Raw genomic sequence first — 17,229 nt, forward strand, 5'->3', positions numbered from 1 at the left:
ACCCGCCGGGTATTTACCCAGTGCCCATCACTGACCACACCATTTTGAGCAAACTAGTTCGTTATCTGCGTTTTAGTGAAGGCGCAGTAACAATATTGAGTAGTTATCTTAGTGAACTCGCACTGTGTAATGGTGTTCCCCAAGGACCTGTGCTGGGACCTATTTTGTTTTCGATTTATACTTCACAACTTAATAAATTTATTAAATTCTGTAAAATGAGTACATATGCGGATGATACCCTGCTTTACGCTTTATACGCGACAGCGGGCAGTGGTATTGCTGAGGCTGGTATTAGCGGTGACCTTGATACGCTTTTTGAATTAGCAACATACCACCAGCTAAAAATAAATCCTGACAAATCTATGTGGATGAGTTTTAATGGCCAACTGCGCAATCCTACTTCCCACTTACCCATTAAGATGAATAATACACTGAACATGTCTACTGGTGACTATCATAGAATCGTCACCTCTGGAGTCCTGGAGTACCTGCTATTATTTTCTATCCTCCAAAACATAGAACATCACTTTTTCAAAGGTCATTTACATATCATGTTTATAAATCGTATGGAAGCTTGCCACATGGACTATGTCAACTGAAATATGACCAATTTCGAATAAAATTGAGGAATATGATTTTTCAGCAATCAACGGGTCTTGTCTGATGTTTGTTTTTCTTTGTTTCTCTGTGATTTTCTTGTGACCTTCTTTTGATCTTATTCTTATTGATATAAACTCATTGTTACTATGTTAATAGTTACGTATTAGTTACGTGAGTTCTTTTTTAATTTTCATTATTATTGTTTTTCCTCTTCTTCTTTCTTTTTTTTTCATTTAATCTACGTTTGGGTCTTTTGGGCCCTTTCATTTAATTTAATTACGTTTAAATTTGGATTTGATATAATGTTGGTGATACTGTTAATGTTGATGATTAATAATTTCAAGATTTTGCTTTTGTTTTTTTTCTTTTTATTTTTTTATAATTCATGGATTTTTTTTGTTTTTTTTACGGTTGGATTGAACAGGCTATTCTGGATCCCGCCGTTTGATCTCCTTATATTATGTCATAGTGTAAATTTCTTAAATATTTGAAAATATTTCATTAGTTTAATTTATAGTTGTTTGTATTGTAGTTTCTTCTTTGTAATGGAGACCATAAAGTCATTTATTATTATTATTACCATTGATGTGGTGTAAACTAGACCGCCTTTGCCGCAAGCAATTTCAACTTAACTATAGACAAAGACTATATATTATTGCCTGATTAAGCAGAGGTTGCTTGCGGCCGAGGCGCTACATTTTATGCCATATCGATTGACAACAGATACTGCAATGGTTCGCTTGCAAGTGACCTTGCTTTAACTAGGATGAGAAAAGCATAACGTCAACTGATTGACTCATTGCAATATTTGTTGTCCAATTTTGTATCGATATGGTATCAACCGGAGCACCTTTGCCATTTTGATTGTATCGTATTGTACTAATTACGGTTCGTGTAACCATTAACACTGGTGAATTATACTAATTTTTCGCCATATTTCTTTGATATTGTTGGTCATAAGTAGTAACAGCCGCTGTGGAATTATCTACATCAAAGGGTATATGTAATTGCAGTCCAGCATAAATCTCTAAATGTGACATGTAAAATGATCTAACGTCTCCCGTATTTATTTGGGTTATTTGGTCCGTAAAAGCATTTCATTTAAGTTGACATACTCATTGTAATGTTCTCTACAGACTTCATTAAATGCTTCAAATACGTATCTTATGGCTAAATATATTAAACCTATAATCGCGTTCAGTTCTTTATTTGGCACTCCTTGGCAGAATGATATTTTGCCATGTTGCACGAACGCGGAGAATGGTAGTTTATACCCTTAGTTTCTCTACTTTTCAAAATCAGTCAAAAGAATAAGGATTTGTATTTTACACTCATTATAACAAGCAATAAATACTTCTGACATAATAAAACTGATCATAAATTTAAAAACACTTATAAAAAAGTTTGGTTCTATAAGACATCGTTAATTTGAAAAACGACACCCATGAAGAAAAAGGCGTCGAATGGTTTTCGTGGAGACGTCAACGTCAACATCTTACCCATTCCCAAACTCACTCAAGTTTACCAACTAAGCGCATAAAACAGTTATTAACCGGTTACGAAATAGCACCACCCCTACGAAGACGACGGTCGCCGCGTTCATGAATGGGCGATACTCCCCTTTGGACAGACGCTTGTGGCGCTCCCTTTCTATCTGGGGAAATCATCGTCTCCTCCTCTTCTTACTCCTCTCTCGTTGCTACCACCGTCGAAAATACGTGATCGGGGTGCGGGACGCTGAGGGCTGAAGCGGGGTGGCGAGACCGACGGCGGAAAAGGGGAGGAGGAGCGGCGTCGCGACGGACTGAAAGCGAAAGGGAAAACGCAGACGGCGGCGGACGGTCAATGATGCCGTTATTGTGCGCGGCCGACAGAGGGAGAGCAGTCGCCGCCGCAACGAAGCGCCCTCTGTCCATAGATGTTCATTCAAAACTTACTGAACTGTTGAATTACTAAAGAATTTTTTTATATCTGCTTAAAAAGAGATGATAAGGGTTGAATTAAAAAAAATATTGCAAAATAAACATTTTATTATCCTCCTGACACCAAAGTAACTAAATTTTATCTTAAGAGTGTTCCACAATATAATGGGAGTTTATGAAATAAAGCTGTATAACTTATATAATACCGGGTGGTAGAAAATAAAGATATTTAAATAATATATCTTTATATAAGTACGAAGGCTTTCACGGCGAAGTGTTCACTTCGAACTTGTTTCTGAAGAAGGTTGCAACATGGCATCCGAAACGTCAAACATTTTTTCAAAAAACGCACGACTTAACCCGAAAGATTCTAGTTCTAGGTCTAGTGTTAGTTCTTCTGATAGTGCTAGTGTTAGTTCTAGTTTTAGTTTAATATATCTTTATTTTCTACCACCCTAATTCAAATACATGATGAACACGGAGAAAACCATACCATATTTATATAATACCATTTAAATTTCGAAATTGTTATGAATATTGTTTTGACATAAATATGTTAACATTAAAAAGAATTGAAAAAGAGATTCGCTTTCCGATTGTTTCGTTTATAAAACGGGTTTATTTTTCCGAAGGAAATTGAAGAGAAAACATAATCGGAGATAGAAACAATTTTCTACAATCCAGATGGAGATTGTCCACTTATTCACGAATGATCTCGAAACGAGCAATAAACCTTCCGTTTTAGTATCCTTTTTTTTTCTATTTAAATCCGGGATCCATTGAGTAAGAGCGGAGAGACGGATTAGATCTATTTCGGTTAGCGCATTCAGTGGGCAGGAATAAAATTACGGCTGCGGTAGCCGGAACCGCAAAAAACAACAAAAACTTTACTACGAGAATGCGATATACGTTCGGGTTCGCGTACACGAACTCTCCTCAGGGTCCATGGGTAAAACAACGTAAATACGGTTACGGCAAGTTTTTAGTTTAAAATTAGCCGCCCTAACTTTCCCATTTAGACGTTCACTCACTTGTAATTCAATCGACATTCCCAGACAGATTTTTCGTTCGGAAAGATTTTCGAGGCGTAAAAGAAATAATCAAAGACGGGGGCTAATTTGGGCCGCGGAAACGCTCCGAAAATCTAATTTAATAGACGGCTCTATTTTAATTCGGACGTAAATAAAAGTGAGTCCAAGTAAAAACGTCTTTATAAATTTTCCTCCAAGCGAACGAACCGACAAACGAAGCGACGTTGTTGTCGTGGCGGAACGAGTAAAAAAAATGGTCGGAAACGAAAACGAGAATCGCTAATGATAGGAGATTTGATTGGAATTAAAAACGTGAGACCGCACCATGGCGATGGAGGTAAAACGTGAGTTGAGATCTTGCGAGGAAAGATCGACGAACCGTATGTAGTAAGTACGGATGGCGACGTCTTCGGTTGGACACACTGCCAGGATATGGCCACCTGAGGCTATTCAAGCCTGAGTCCTTCGGCAGATGCACGCACCAACCACCCGTATATTTCCCTCATCACGATCTACACGCCAACGGCGTGGTTTGAGAGACACGCAATACTATTATCATTCATCTTTTATTTTCTTTTGCTTTAAGCGTTGCTGTAAGAACTTTGTACTAAGAGTTATTGTTAGAAAAAAATATACAGCGTGTTTAAAAAAAAAGGATATATGTAAAATGTATTCCTATAAAAAATCCATTTAATCGGTCTCACCCGTCAATAAATAAGGATAGATATTTTTATAAACTAAGTCTGACTTAAACAATTATATTGTAACACTGAGGGATGGGGTAGTTCTAGTTTTAGTTGTTATTCAGTGCTAGATTCTGTGTCTATTTTTCATTGCACTAAATATAGAACTAACACTAGACCTAGAACCAGAAAGTTACGGATTTAGCCGTACGGCTAAAGACATCTTCAGACAACCGGATGTTTCTATTTGTAGGTCTAGTGTTAGTTCTAGTTTTAGTTGTTGTTCAGCGATAAATTGGTGCACATTTTTATTGAACTAAAAGTAAAACTAACACAAGGCCTAGAACCAGAAATATTCGGGTTTAGCCGTCTTAAGAGACGCATGGCTAAACCTGAATGATTCTAGTTCTAGGTCTAGTGTTAGTTCTAGCGACAATGCTAATGCAATATTAGAACTAATAGTAGACCTAGAACTAGAAATATGCGGGTGTAGCCATGCGGCTCCCAAGACGGCTAAACCTGAATGATTCTAGTTCTAAGTCTAGTGTTAGTTCTAGTGACAGAGTTAGTGCAAAACTAGAACTAACATTACACCTAGAACTAGAAAGATTCTGGTTTAGCCGTCTTAAGAGACGTTCGGCTAAACTCGGATGATCCAGAGTTAGTTCTAGGTTTAGTGTTAGTTCAATAAAAATATACAGCAACCTGGCGCTGAATAGCAACTAACACTAGACTAGACCTAACAGTCTTAAGAGATGCACGGCTAAAGCCGAACGCATTGGTGTGGATAGCTGTTCGAATTTGTGTGTTACAATTATAATTATTCACTCAAACAATTTAAAGTGAAGTTTCTGAAGATAACTTCTATTCTATAATCCGATTTTGTATTGACAGAAGCAAATATAATTTCTACCAGGTAAAGGAGGCAAAGTTCAGTTGAAGAAATGAACACCCTATATATACCGATTGAATTTACAGTCAGTCCCAAAACTCATCGTACACCAACGGTTTTTGCAAGATTTCTAAAATAGCATCGTATATAAGAGTTAATTTATTTATCACAGTTATAATTATTTTATTTGAACGCATTTATAAAGAAAAAACACTTTCAATTTAAAATATATATTATAAAATAAATTAATAATTCTTTAAAATTCTTCCAAAAAATCCATGTCTTTGTTAATTAATCGTGATTTCCCGTGCGGCAAACCTTACCTAACCTACCAGTAATCGTTGCACTCCATATACATAAACAAAAGCCATGCCACCCCGAAGAACGGAAATAGGCGTAGAAGTTAGAAACATTGTTATAAAATTGCATAAGGAGGGTCGTTCTATACGTCAAATAGCTAAAATACTAGACAAAAATGCTTCTACTATTTAGTATATAAGTAATAAATTTGTAGATACCGGAAATATTGAACATGCACCACGTACGGGCCGTATAAAATTGCTAACTCCCTCAGATGAACGAAGCATAAAGAAGAAGTTATCGTAATCTTCGGACAAGAGCCCCAAAAATAGCAGCAAACCTTCAAAATCAAGTTAATAAAACTGTATGTGCAGAAACTGTGAGAAGAGTTTTGCGATCTGCCGACTATAACGGACGAGTGCCGCGAAAGAAACCCTACATTAGCGTCGTTAATAGAAAGAAACGTATTGAATTTGCAAAAATGCACAAAGAAAAGGATATAAATTTTTGGAAAAGGGTGATGTTTACAGACGAATCAAAATACAACATTTTTGGATGTGATGGTAGAGGTAAAACTTGGAGAAAATCCGGTACAGCGCTAGATTTAAAAAATCTTCTACCAACAGTTAAGCATGGGGTGTATCTGCTATGGTATGGGGGTCTATGGCTGCTTCAGGTGTCGGGAGTTTAATTTCTATCGATAATATAATGGACAAATGGCAATATTTAAATATTTCAATGGCCAATTTAAAACAAAATGCTATACAATTGGGCCTTGGCAACAATTAGATCTTCCAACAGGATCAAGACCCAAAACATACAGCGCATGTAGTTCGCGAATGGCTTTTATATAATGTGCCTACATTCTCCACCACAGTCACCAGATATTAACCCCATAAGCAATAATTAGACAACACAACATTGGTAGTAAGGAATCGTTAAAAGTTGCATTACAAGCAGAATAGGAAAAATTCCGGTTCCTTACTGAAGAGCTTGTGCAATCATTGCCGAGAAGATTGAAAGCTGTACTAAAAGCGAATGGAGGACCTACGAAGTAGTAGTACTAAGCAGATTTCATCATTCATTGCAACATTTGGAACTTTGTACTTTTGATTTGTAATTTTGTTAATTTATTAATTTTTAATAATTAATAATTTTAATAATTAATTTTGAGGTTGCAATGGAACAATTTTGAAGAATTATTAATTTATTTTGCTATTTTCTTCAGTTTCAGAGTTTTTTCACTTATAAATCTGTTTAAAATGAATAATTATAACTATTTAAAGAAAAAAAACTTGTATTTATGGTCCTATTTTAGAAATCGTCTAAAAACCGTTGGTGTACGATGATTTTTAAGACTGACTGTATATTACATTGACCACGTTAAGAGTTACATTAAGGGACTTATTGAGACTTTATTTTTGAAATTTAAAGCTGATTTTCTGTTATGCGTCATATATTATTTTGACACGTTTTTTACCTACATTTCTAGCCAACGATTTTTGCTTGACAGTTTAATATTCAAATTGAATTCATGTTGTATAGTTCGGGTATTAGAAACATAATCAAAATTTAAAGAGAAAATATCTTGTATTTTAGAGATATTCTTGGATATTTTTGTTATTACAAATAAAACACAACCCAATGTTTTAAAAAGGGTTACGAGTTACAACTCCTTCATTGGTGTACACAGAAATATGGTTTTTATGCATCAATATTGACAACGCCAATCAAGTAGATGCATCATATATAAACTGATACCACCAAATAAGATATTTTAAATAAAATACGTACAGAAACTTATAAAGACTCGATTCTAAATTTGTAATTATCCAACAAATGTAGTATTATATTTTTCCTTTCGATGAACACGAACCGTTTATATCAGGTGACAATAGACAACAATAGATCAACAGGTGGAAATCTATGTATAACTTTCTATGATATTCTATGTTTTATCATTTGCCGACAATTCGGGATTGCTCAGAATTGCATCACAATTGCCCTTTATCCGTCAGACTGGATAGACGAGGAATTAATTGCAACATTTCGTAAGCGACATCGGCTGAATCAGGCGAAATTATCAACATTCTCTGTCATAAGTTTAGCAGAGGTGGTTTATAGTCGAAGGGCTGTAGTAAGTGTTAACAAATTTTGGAAGGATGTTGAATAAATTGTACCGCCTCGGCCGCAAATGACTTTGGCTTAAGTTCCAATTAACTTGTTTAACCGGAAATGGTATTTTATCTGACCACAAACTTAGTTTTTTTAATTAAACTGTTGTAAAATCTTACAAATTCAGATAAAATCAAGTTGTGTACGTTACATCAAGTTGTTTAATCAAGTCATATAACCAAAACTGATAATCAAGCTAAAATTTAATATTACTTAGGGCCGGTTGTACCACCTCCCGATGAACTATCTAGCGGATAATTACCATGGTTACAGCGGTTTTAAGCGCTCTCATTGGCTAAGGTCCATTACTACCATCTTTTAGTTAAATTTATCTTATAGATAAACCCATCTACTAGCCAATCAGAGCGCGTGAAATAGCCGTAACCGTAGTAATAATCCTTTAGATAGCTTAACCAGAAGATGGTAGTAACGAGCCTAAGTGCGCCAATTTATCTATCGGATAAACTTATCGGGAGGTGGTACAACCGGCCCTTAATCTATCTTGGATGTTTTACAAATAATGTCTGTGTCATATAAAAATGTGCAAGAGTTTAGGCCACTCTAGTTAATTTTACTTATAGGAAATAACTTTAAAGTATTATTTGGTGAAAAATATTATATAATTCTTAAGAAAATTAAATTTTACTAACGTTCATGTCCAAGATTATATTGTACTTTGAGCAGATAGTTGGATCGAATGTTGCAGACGTAATAGTGTTAAGCACCAAGTTTTGTAAGAAAACTTACAAGACGTGAATTGTATTAAATTTTTCCTAAAACTGATAAATCATTAAGCGTTTTAAAATATTTAAATTGTCAAGTGATGTCATTTTGACGTGCATTGATACATTTGGAAACAATTAGTACAATCAATCAAGCTTATATTTAAAAAAATAGTGAAATAGTTTAATGAATTCGCAAATTTTGGCATTTCTGCAGTCAAAATATAATGACATTTTCTTGGACGGATTTACCTTTTGCTAAAAATATTTCAGTCCAGTTGCATGATTCTGGTCATCCAAGGGTTTAATGAAATCTTTATGATGGGAGACAAGAGAATCCGAGTATTAGGATGATCATAAATTAATAAAAATTGTGTCATTTGCATATAAGCTTTCTTTTTCAAAATAAAACGACGTAATTGCAAAAAAATCTAAAAATTATGATATAATTAAAATAGTAATTATATTAATCATAATTTATTATAATTTTACCTACCAAGTAGACTAAGTAATTCTCTATCTAACGTATCCAATTAATTCCCATCCAAGCTATTGAGAATATAGTTTCCTATCAGCTAAGTAAATATTTGTTACTTTATAACATCACACTTGACTTGAAGTTTATTTACTCGCAGCATAATAATTTAAAGGTAGAGAACGAGCTGTCTCACTATTTCATGGCATCACATAGCAACCTAGTAACCTTACTCTTATTGTTTTTATTAACAATTAATAGGGTAACATATAAAGGCAATTATATTATTATTTAAATAAAAAATGGCCTATATCGAAATGTACTGACACTGTTAGATTGTAATTATAGATAATATAAAAATCAATATGTAAATGTAGATATCTCAATTAACCCTTGTGGGTAATAAAATACAACAATGAAAATTTCTATTCAATGTTGAAAGCAATAAAGCCACTTTATGCTCTGACCTTTTAGCTTTCGCACAAGGCGCGTATTCAAATCAAACCGGGTAAGAAGCACGTGTCCTTTTCAATATAAATCTTATTTGAGGACCACATTGTGTTTCGCGTGGCAGGTGTCGCCTTTGCGTTACACATAATAACGCCTTCACAGCCTTTTTACCTCTACAATGTAACGTAATCCCCAGGATTGAATGTGTGTGCTGTATACCTTCCCCTTTTTATTCAAGTGAATATTGTTGCAAAAATTGAATAAATTTGAATGAATTTTCTATCGACATTTTTAACGTGAACAACATCTGAGTTTTTATTAAATTGTAGAGTTGTATTAATGAGTAGTGTTAATTTGATTTATAACCATTTATTATTATAAATGTAGTATGTTGGATGTTATTATTTTAATAAGCACTTTCAACGTTTTCGTTATAAAAAAATTTCAAATCAAGGCAAGCTCGGTGTTTAAAAAAATTTTACAGGCAAAATGCAGTAGTAATCACAATAACTCACGGCAATTAATCCGCGTTTATTATATGGCGCATCCCTTGTTTCGATCATAAAAATCTTTATTTGGTCAGCAATTTTTACGTCGTTCCAGGTAAGATTTTATTAAGTTGTAACGAAGGTTAAATAGCGCAATAAATTATTTTTTATGTTGTGGAACGTTTGAATAATTAAAGAGGAAAAGGATTTAAAAGAATAAAACAAAAAATCTATTACCATTATAAGGTATCGAGATTTTACTGTTTTCCTTCAAATATCACGTTAATTATTGTTTCTAAACGGACATCCTAGTTTATAAAGACAGTTACGAAATGATGGCATAAATATGTTTATTAAATTGCCTCCATTGTGTGTGACGGTCAAAATATTTTTTCTCCACGAAATATACGATGGTTCCAATGTCATATGTTATTATTGACGGTGTTGTTTTGTGGACAACCTGGTCTGGTATCGTATTAACGCTTACTGCTGCAACTCGAATCCGCTTTATTGGCCGGTTTATTTTTGTAGACGACCTCGCGAACCGGCTGACAATTTTGAAGTGTCATCATTTCTCTTTTTTGTTTATTGCAATTTGTGTTATTGGGCAGTCCTAGTTTATTTATTAATATAAATAATACAATTATTATTAACAACAAGAATCATTGTAGATCTTATTGAAGATTTAATAATACAGAGAAATCTTTTATTACTATTATTTTATACTTTAACTGAAACATAATTAACTGTTCCCAGTGAATAAGATATACACTTGGAGCACGATTAAATTAGTCTTTGACAATCTTATAAGATTATTATTAATACTATAACTTTCGTTATAACGTTTTTATTCAAGAGATTTCTGAGATAACAATCACGAAAGTAGAGTAATTTGAGAAGCACTTTTGAAACCGATCACCCTGCTCAAAATGTAAAGCTGATGACGTAAATAAATCCCTAGGTTCGATTAAAATAACGGTTCATTGAAATCGATCAATGCTGAAAGATTTGAAATTTGAATTATTCGGCTACGCGATTTCAGCTGAATTACAAATTAAATGCTACTTGCGATCAACTTGTTTTGGTTAAAACCAGTAGAAAAGAATAATTCGATTAATTGTTTATATTTTTGTTCTATATTCGATATAATTTCGTAGAAAATTGCAACCGCTCAACGAATATCAATAGATTTCTCATAAATTTTAGAATTGAAATTTTCCAAATATAATGACAAAATGTTTTATGACACAAGAAATTTTACCACAATTTTATTCATCCTAAAACAAAAAAATTAAGTGCTCAAAAAATGTTCTTTGTCTTCCCCCGACTTGTATAAGCTTTGAAAGCCGTCGGTTTTCGTTGAAACCCACAATGAGTAACTTAGAAACGGCAAGAGATACAGAGTTAGAGCCAAATATTCCTTGTAAAGAAATAAACTTTTCCGCGCAAAGCATATACAACTTAGTTATTCATATAATGAATCTATTCTATTCTATCACAAAGTTGTAGAGGTCACACAGGGACTATAGCAATATCAAACTTATTACAGTCTTTTTAAGCATCTACAACTTCAAAACTTGCACAATAAATATTAAATTAGTTTCATAACATTATTTCAAGCCACGGAAAGGTCATTGATTACAGGCATACTTTAAAAATGAAACAATGTGTGCCATTGTGGCGTAACAAAGGGTAGGTATTTTTTTTACACCAATAATAAAATAACTTACATTTACAACCGAAAATGAAAAAAACTATATAAATCTCTTTTCAATTCTTTTGCCATTTCACTTTAAACAAGGATAATTTGTAATCATTCAAAGTAATATCATTAACGTGGATAGATCGAGATATTAAATCACTTAATATAATATTGTCCTTTACTCAATTTAATTTAATTTGTAGAATCTGAGCATAGATTTTTTTGAGACTTTAATTGAATCGGAGAAAACATATTTCTTTATTCATATTTTAAAAACTAAAATTTTTAATATGAATATGTAAACTTTTTAAAATTCCCGATAAAAATATTGTAAACATTTTCAGGAACTCTAAAGTATCCTTAATGTAGTCAGTGTTTTGTTCAAATACCAATTCCCGATTATTAATACAGAATAAATACATACATAAGAAAATTTTCGAGTAAATCATAGTAACTAACAGTTTTAAATAATTTCCTAAGTGTTGAAACTGATTAAAAAATCTAATTATGCCTGCAAACAAGTAATTCAAGATAGTACACAATCTTCATACAATCATTTAAATCTACAGCAAGTCATTGAATTCTGCATCAAAACTCTATTATACACTTAATTTGTTAGAGTGTTCAACTCTATTTTAAATTTCTATCATGCTTGCGTCAAGTTTCTGTCAAGTTTGCATTAAGACAAATCGAAAAAGTCTCCAAAGAGTTAAGTCTCCATTGGGAGTCATTCAAGAATCTTAATATATTCTACATCAAATCTCCATTATGCCACGTAACTTGATAGTCGATTTTAAGTTCACTTTAGTTCGTTATCATACCTCCATCAAGTCTGCATCAAGTTCCAATGGAAAGAATTCCGAATAAAGTTTACATCATATCTGCCTTAAGTTTTCACCATGTAGCAAGTGTGAAGTCTATAACAACACTACTTCAAGATTGTATACAATCTGTTTACAGTTTTCTTTAAATTTCCAGGAGACTACATCAAATCTCTATAATACCAGCATCAAGTCTTCATCATGTCTAAGTCAAGATTACTCCGTATAGTCTACATCGCCTCTACATAGAGTTTTCGTCATATTCTATTTAGTGAAGTCTATTAAATCTGCAAAATACTATATCAAATATCTATCTAGTCTGCATCGAAAGTGTACTAGAAGTATATCTCAATCAAGCATAATTTCTGTATCAAGAGTTCACCTCGTTCTTATCTAGTGAAGTGCGTATAAAGTCAAGCCGTTGAATTTACCAAGACTCCATTATACCTTTATCGGATTTGCATCAATATTGTAGCTAGAAGCGTACATCAAGATAAATTCGAATAAAATCTATGTATATTATCTCTCGATCAAGGTTCCATGTAGTGATAATGAAGTCAAGTCGGTAGAATCAAATCTCTACCAACACTGCATTATGCCCCTATGGAATCTACTTCAAAACTGCATTAGATTCCTTCTACGTTTCATGAAATGTACATATAGTCCTTATTAAGACTGCATCAATTCTATCAATTCTGTATTAAAACGTAATTATGTCTCCTAAGTTGATATATCTAGAAAGCCATCAATTCTGAATCAAAATAACTTCGTCGAGGCATCATCACTGAGACTATAACACATTACTTTGCCAAATTTCTTCGTTGAGAAGACAACATTTAATAAATAAGGTTAGAAAAACTTCTGTTTGTAGTATAAAATAACTAAGAATGCGATGGAATTCGCAAAGATGTAAGAGATATCTATCATTAAGAATACAAAAAACTAAAAATTATAAAATTTTTTGGAAACAATGCCTGGAATCTGACCAACTACCACATTTCACCATAGAGTTTGATCTATGTATTTTAAGAGTACATTTCTGGTCACGAAAATAATGATCACAAAATGTTTGTAATAACATATAGTATAATGAGTAAAAATATTGGTAATGTTGACACAGTCCTAGTTTCACAAAACTTTGTATTTTTGATTGGAGTTGACTGAAACCAGAATCTAGTGGTTGATTTCAGTATATCGTGGTTGATCCTAATATCTAATAGATTATTACAGTGTCGAGTGATAAAGTTTTCAGGTTCCCGTAGACACACGTTTCGCGGCAGAAGATGACAATCAAAGTATAGATCCAAAATTTCAAACTCTACAATATTTCTTGGAGAGATTCGGTAATCCAGCAAAAGGTAATGTAGATGTATCAGAAAATAATAAACAAAACATTCAATTAGCGTTGGCTTTACAGTCCGCAGTAAAGCTAATATGTACGTACATCAAGCTTCAAATACGTTTTTTACTATTGTGTTATGTTCAGTTTAGTGCTTTCTCTCTATTTTGGTGGTTATCTCCTCTTGATTTACTTAACATTCAATTAGCGTTGGCTCTACTGCGGACTTAATATGTAGGTGTAGGTACATCAAATAACTTTCATACTTCGATATGTAAAAGATGAAAACATATTGAAGAAAGTTTCCGATCATGACATTGACATCTAAAATCGTCGATGTCAAAGTTGCGACAATGCATTAAATATGGCAGGGCAATATACTGGCTTACAAGCAAGATTAAGAGAACAATGTATTAATCTGTAGACCATGCAAAAAAGCACTTCTTCTTCTTCTGCTGATCCTTATGCCTGATGGCGTCGAATAAATCTTTTTCGTATTCCTCCATCCACTTCTTCCACACCCTCAGAAATTAGTCAGAAACCAGACTAATTTCTTTATATCTGCTAGAGTCTTCCCTCTCTTCTTCGCAACTTCTGCTATTCTTTCCTCCCACTTCTTCCTAGGTCTTCCCCTTTGTTTCTTATCCTTATTCTTTGCTTCAAGTACCTTTTTTACTGTTGTGTTATGTTCCATTCTAATTGTGGGCGTACCAGTTTAGTGCTTTCTCTCTATTTTGCTGATTATCTCCTCTTGATCTACTCCCAGTCTAATTTCCTCATTCCTTATCCTATCCCACTTCGTCTTGCCCACTATTTTCAGTAAAAATTTTATTACCTATATATATATTGCTGTGATCTTTCCTTCTTGTTTATCTTGGAGTGTCCATGATACACTGGCATATGTTAATATTGGAACTGCCGCCGAGTTGTACATTTTCAATGTTATCTTTTTATCTCTCTCCTTGTTCCCTAAAAATTGTTGTTTAGATTATGATATACGTTGTTTGTTTTCCTTATTCTTGCATTTATGTCTAAATCTATCCTTCTATCTTGTGATATTATACTGCCCAAGTACTCATATGATGATACTTCTTTTATCTTTTGTTCCTTAATAAATATTTCTTTCGGGTTATTTCATATTTCCTTTTTATTTATTATCACGATTTTACAATTATTTACGTTCAATTCTAGGCCCATCTTTTCAATTTCTTCTGTCCATGTTTCAACCAATTTCTTTGCTTTTTTATGGTTCTCTGCTATCAGCACTATGTCGTCTGCATCTAGTAAATTATCTATTTTTACTGGTTCCAAACTTTTATAACCTATTACTGTTTGATACTTCTACTTATTTGTTCTTGTTCTTGTATTTTTTATCACTCTGTCCATTAATATTATAAATAACAAGGGGCTTAGGCTATCGCCTTGTTTTATTCCCTTCCTCATTTCAAAATTTTTGATGTTTCTCCCTTCATTTGTACTATGCCCTTGACTTTCTTGTACCGATTTTCAATTATTTTTGTTAGTTTTTGTGGTAGCATTAGTTGTTCTAGACACTTCCATATAATACTACGGTTAACCGTGCCAAAAGCGTGTCAAGGTCCAAGAATATTTGCTATAGTTCATTGTCCGTCTCTATTTTCCTATCGATGATATTTCGAATTACATGTATGTTATCGATCGTTTGTTTGTTTGTTCTGTATGCTGCTTGTTTATCTTCTACTTTATTTTCCTTTACTCTTCTTAACATTTTTTCTATTATCTTTGTGTATAATTTGTAACTTGTAAATGATAGACATATGGCTCTGTAATTTTCACAGATCGAGTAGCTTCTTTTTTTATGTATTGGTAAGCACATGCAAAGCACATTCGTTTAAATTATTGGGCGTACAGGTGTCCCAATTTCGATGTCCGCTTAGGCTATCTCCGAAACTAAAAGAGATAGAAAAAAAGTAGCTTACATGTCATGATCTCGTTTTTCGAGAAAATGCTAATACCGAAAACTCCGAACAGCTATCGTCTTTTGTTTTCGCCCTATCGGCAAAAACTGAAAATTTTGCGAAAACGACATTCGCAAATATCTCACTTATTATCAAAGATGGAGTATTATAAGTAAAACATTATATGGGCAACTTTTTACGAAGAATTCAGTGGCGTAGGTAGAATTTTTTTGCCATCATTTATTTTCGAGATTTTAGACGTAACTTTATTTTTTTAAATGGAAACCATAGTTGGCTATGACTTAAAATAATTTGTTATTTTCTTCTGATAACAAATATATATAGTTTGTGGGGTATATTTCTTATGGTTATTGAATAATTAACAAAAATTCATTTTGTTCTGTCTAAAACTAATGTATGAATTTAAAAGTTAATGTTGCTATGGTGATAACCATACATACTATGATGGAACATAATGTATCAAATAATTGCCAAAGTTTGTATTTAAAAATTCGATAACAACTCTGGCATTATGTGCTGGTACGATGCACCAGCATGTTAAGTGTCAAAGTATAACAAAACTGAATAAAACTTTACAATGAATTTCGAAAATTATGAAAAATGTAACATGATGGAATGCTATATGTTATCAGATAAGAATGCGACGTTAGCCGCGGAATTTTATTTCACAAGATATCCAGAAAGAAGACAACCGCACGTAAGAACCTTCAGCCGGTTAGCAGAAAATGTAATGGATATTTGGTCCTTCCCCAAACCACATACAAAAACATACCAAAATGACCTGCAAGAGAAATTGCAACAAGACGTCTCACCCAAAAGCCGCTGCTCCCGAATATGAAAGAAAAATAAGTATAAACCATACAAAGCGGGGCTAACTCATTATTTACGTGCCGGAGATGTCAATCTAAGATTAAAATTTTGTAGATGATATTTAGAAAAATTAAATAATCTGCTCTGAGTGTTCAAAGAAGATTGGGGTTCAATGTATGGTGTGCCCTTTTAGATAATAGAGTTTTGGCATATAGTATCTACCATAAAAACTTAAACTCAGGGAAATACCTCAATATATTAAGGCAGCACATTGAGCCTTTTTAGAGGTATTAATGTCTATCATATAACCTCTAAAAACATAGACAGTTATCTACCAGGCGTGGCAAATAGTGTGACGTAGAGTGCGAGCAACCAACCCGTAGTCGACTACAAAAATACAATGGATGTAGCAGTCCTGTTAGATTCTACTGTCCTTACTACAAACTTTGCCAATAATTGGAAACAATGCTTTCCCTCATGGTATGGTTATCACCATAACAACATTAAGTTTTAAATACATACAATAGTTTAGAAAGAACAAAAAAAATTGATACATTATATTCCATCATAGTATGTATGGTTATCACCATAGCAACGTTAACTTTTAAATACATACATTAGATTTAGATGGAACAAAATGAATTTTTGTTAATTATTCAATAACTATAAGAAATATACCCCACAAACTATATATATTTGTTATCAGAAGAAAATAACAAATTATTTTAAGTCATAGCCAACTATGGTTTCCATTTAAAAAAATAAAGTTACGTCTAAAATCTCGAAAATAAAAGATGGAAAAAAAATTCTACCTACGCCACTGAATTCTTCTTAAAAAGTTACCCATATAATGTTTTATTT

The 17,229-nt window shown here is 33.1% G+C and overlaps 1 protein-coding gene across 2 annotated transcripts in view; it reads right to left on the reverse strand.

Moving 5' to 3' along the window:
- The window catches only part of LOC111414613 (protein TMEPAI-like), a 166,822-nt gene that overhangs the window by 60,550 nt on the left and 89,043 nt on the right, over positions 1–17,229 (reverse strand). The gene's annotated exons all lie outside the window — the stretch shown is intronic.

Source organism: Onthophagus taurus, chromosome 1 (genome assembly GCF_036711975.1).
Source record: "Onthophagus taurus isolate NC chromosome 1, IU_Otau_3.0, whole genome shotgun sequence".
NCBI lineage: Eukaryota > Metazoa > Arthropoda > Insecta > Coleoptera > Scarabaeidae > Onthophagus > Onthophagus taurus.